General features: G+C 32.5%; 1 protein-coding gene across 1 annotated transcript in view; it reads right to left on the reverse strand.

The window, feature by feature from the left end:
• The window catches only part of LOC100161761 (mushroom body large-type Kenyon cell-specific protein 1), a 125,380-nt gene that overhangs the window by 57,678 nt on the left and 63,002 nt on the right, over nucleotides 1-4,700 (reverse strand). Inside the window, exon 2 of the mRNA XM_029489164.1 lies at nucleotides 3,688-3,800. The gene's annotated coding sequence lies outside the window, so the exon portion shown is untranslated. The remainder of the gene's footprint in view (nucleotides 1-3,687; nucleotides 3,801-4,700) is intronic.

Below are 4,700 nucleotides of genomic sequence, written 5' to 3' on the forward strand. Positions count from 1 at the left end.
ATAAATTATAATATTTTGTAACAGTGTGACGCCCGCATATTATCTTGTTTCTGTCTTACAAACGTAAGAAACATAGGGTAGCAAGTTTTACGTTCCAAAAAATCCATTTGACTCATGTTATTTTTAAAATTAGAGCGAATTGATCACTTATAAAATTTAAAGGTAAGATTATAATAGTTATAAAATAATAAATTAACAATTATTTACGGTTTTAAAATGATCATCTTCGCGTCTGTATAACATATATTAGAAAAACAACAGTGCAATTATTTATATTATAATATTAACTTATACTCGTTATGTCTTGAATCGAGAATATATAATGTAAGATTCGCAGTTATTGCTCTTTTTCATTCAACACGGCAAAGATATTATATTAAAATGTCAATAGATATTCAAATATTTATAATTATTGCATGACGTGACGGAAACGAAGGTACATACCAATATAATATAATTAAAATGATGGAATAGTAAATATAGATATTAATTAAATAATAATTAGTCGCAGGAGTTGTTGAAGTATAATTTATAATACCGATATATTATTATTATATTATATTGTTATTCGTATGTGAATAGATCATTATAATATTGCAGGTGGCATCGTTATTGTTACAATATATTATATTATATTAAATTTATAAAAACTGAACACACAATGAAGAAAGTCCAATTTAAATTAAACTATTGGTTGAGTATTGTTTTTAGGTCAAAGGTGCCGTGGCTTGATGTAAACAAACCATAATATTGTTCAAATGCGATATAGACATATTATCATATTATTAGCCAATGCCAACCGTATTAATATGTTATCAAGTTTTAAGAACGCTTTCTTCATTTCGTACCTAACTGATATTCGAACGGATTTATTATTTTGTTTGTTTTTCTTTACTTCCAAACCATCAATATTCATTCGTAGCTATATTATGCACTAATAATGTGAACAATATATATATATATATATATCTAATTTTGATACAGTGTACCTATAGGTTTTTACGTATTTATGGGGGCTCTGGAGTGCATTGGCTGAACATTTTTTATAGGGGTTGCACTTTCCTTTATATGATTTTTAAGCTTTTGCATAATATATAGGTAATTACATAATTGTTATTAATTAACTCTCCGCGATTATATATCGTATTTTCTAATCATAATGCAGAAATTAGTTTTTACAACATTTGACATAGCTAGTTTTATTATTATATTCAATTATTTCTATTTATTATGAACTATTATGAATTTATTGCAATTGCTTTTTTCGAAAACTATAGTTAATAATTTTTCATTATTTTTTCGTCTAATTTGTATTTGACAACATAATATATATATATATATATATATATAGGTACCCATACAAATAGTTCGTGTTTATACCGTCATAAAACTGAAGTTAATAAGAAAGGAGGGCGTAAAATAAATTAGCGAGGCAGCGCGAAAATTCAGAAGTTATAATTTATTTATAAATATATGATAAATTAGTAAAAAAAATACCTCTCGTGATGCGTGGTCTCGCGTCCAATCGCAGCATAATAAAATACACCATAATAACATAGGTACATAACCATACCTAACCCGGTGCGTTCAGTATAATGTAGATATTTTAGGTATATCAACTGTATAATATAGTATCAGTGTACAGTGTATACACACTAAATATTTATAGGTATACGTAAGTCGCAGTGGTATATACCTCTGTAGTGGTATACCTATATATATATAATATATACACGAATCGGCAGGGTTATCGAACCGCCGCAAGATTATATCGTTTTACGGTCCAGTCATGTCGACGACGGTTTTATCATAATAATAACATATAATACAGGTAGTGCATATAATTTTTATCGACAGTTTGGGGCCCCGCAGTGTGCGTCGCGTAAATACAATACATATATATATACATATAGGTTTATATAATATATTATTATCTCGGCGGGATAAAATGGTATATATTATTATTATAATATGTGCGCACATTTATGCGCGGCAGTGAACGGACACGACGTTTTTATTATAATTTTTTTTTTCGGCACTTAAAAATCGCAATCTAAAAAAATAATCACACGAGTGCGCGCACCGGTTTTTTACGAGTCCCCTGTCGATGTGCAGATGGTTGTATGATATATATATATACATTGAAGTTTGTTATTTTGGAGTAATATATAAATATACCATAATAACGCGATGCTGCAACTCGGAGCAGGGGCAACCGAATGCACGTGAAGTAAGGTCAGGTCAGGCGGGCGGGCGGATTTGTGGTCGGTCGTTCGGTCGGTCGCAAACCGGTCGTGTTCCCGCAGCCGTTTTTTTTTATTTTCTTACCCGATGGATGCAATTTATGTATTTATTGCTTTGCTTTTTTTTTACGCTTTTCGTTTCGCTCTTTTTGTCGAAGATGCGAACGGCACACACGCTGCTGCAGACGGCGACATTAGTCGAAAATGCATGTACGTCGGGGGTTTTTATTTTACTTACTTATTTATTTTTTTTTTTATTTTTTACGAACGACCGCATTCCGGTTTCTTTAAATTTTTTTTTTTTCAGACCCAGACCTACGCCAAAAACCTAACCAGTTTTGACCTTGGTCGTTGGCCGCCTATAATAATTTCTCTCTCTTTCTCTATCTCTCTCTCTCTCTCTCAGTCTTTGTTGTTCGTCAGTCTTCTGCTGCGGCCCTCCGTGCGTCTATACGTACGCGCCGTCTCTTTTTAACCAGAAACCATTAAAAAATAAAAATAAAAATTGTAAAAAAATTGTACTCTCGTGTCGCCTCCACGCGTGCGCCGTTGTCGAACTCGGCGGGGACCTTGAACCGGCACCGACTTCGCGCACTGCCAGGCCGAATTATTTTACGATTTTACGCGTTATAACCTAACCTTCCACCACGCGCGCACCGCACTGCGACAAACGCTATAATAAGTCTCGGGCCCCCCGTCATCGCAAACTGCAGTCATTACAAAATTCTCTCAGACACAAAAATGTATATTTTCGCGGTTCTTATCATTATAACCGTGTTATATGTTCCAACATATTATAGAAACAATATAAAACTATTTTCATATCGAGTACCTATAATATTATGGTATACGATTATCACGTCAGAGGCTTATATTTAAGGCAGGGAAACAGGGCATGAGCGCGAATTTCTAAGACAGTGCGAATTCAGATCGGTATAAAATATGGCTAAATAAATACTCACCATTGTGAGTAGGTAATCATCGCACTAATAATATCACTTTCGACTGCAGTTCATTCGATTGCTCTATTGTTATATAATATTTAATAATTGATGTATAATATTTTATATTCAGAGACGCAGCCAGGGATTTCAGTCTGTAAAATAGCGAAATGACTGATGGATTACAAAAAAAAATGGTTGTTCCAGTAAAAATATCATTTCCTTTTACGTCAATAAGTTATTAGCTATATTTATATATATATTAGTATATAATTATTATTCCTTTATTGCGGTGGTTGGAGTGAAATTGCCTCGCTTCTTCCCTCTTTCACCACCTCGATGGTTACCCCGTTGATATAGGTACCACTTCAGTGTATACTTATACATAAGTTATACGTATATAGACCTAACACGCAGCTTATATTATATATAGGTTTATAGGTTGGTAGTGCTATGGTACTTGGTATATCGTATATATATATATATATAGGTATTATACTTACAGTTTCTGCAGCTATAACATTGGTTTAAATTTTGGTGTCCTTTCTCTTTTTCGGTCTCAATGACAAATCATCTGCAGCACCTATCTGCCGCCGCCCGCCAGAGAATACAATAGCTGCAACAGATATCGAATTATTTATTCATGTGACTCAAAACTCGCTTGATTGTACGCCATTTAAATTGCGATAAACGCTCGTTTTGACAAGGGCGTCCATTGGTGGGTGGGTGGGTGGGTGGGTAGGTGTGAAGAGGCGATTTCTCGTTTAGGTATTTCGTACTCAGATATTCTATAAATGTCTATATAATATATTATACAGATAGATAATAATTTAGGATCTATTTTTTTTTATATAAATATAATATAATATAGTATATATATAGTCTGAAAAATATACGTTTGTATCAATTACCTATTATCGTAAATCAAACGATGTAGGTATTATAATATTATATACCAGCTTAATGTATACGACGGCTATGTATATTTTGTGGACGCCCTCTCGAAAACTACCGTGAAAATTGCAGTATCGTAGAACAACAAACCATTCATAATAATACACCTTGCATAGATATATAAATTGTTTAAAATTTCGAAGTCCGCGTGCACATTAATATCGGGTATTATTATGTACATTATTTTAGCGAACGTATAATTTGTCAGTATAAATCGCAATAAATCCGTTATTGAGTAATCATACATATTATACTCCCCTTCTATAGCTTATACTGAGGTTCCCCCTCTTGACCCTGGGTTAGTTTAAAGCTTGTAAAAACCGGTTTGTTTTGTATATATCGAAACATTATCGTACAAAATAATTTAGTATTAAAACTTTGAAATATATGCTTTTATATCGGTATGTGCCAATTATATTACACTACACCATTATACCCATTGATCCCCGTGACTATGATAATATAATTCTGAAAAAAAAATTACTGTAGGTATAATAGGTACACTCAAAATATTATATTGGCACGACAAGGTTAGGCATTATTATTTTGTTATTTTCACCTA

This window comes from Acyrthosiphon pisum, chromosome A2, assembly GCF_005508785.2.
Source record: "Acyrthosiphon pisum isolate AL4f chromosome A2, pea_aphid_22Mar2018_4r6ur, whole genome shotgun sequence".
NCBI classification, from domain to species: Eukaryota; Metazoa; Arthropoda; class Insecta; order Hemiptera; family Aphididae; genus Acyrthosiphon; species Acyrthosiphon pisum.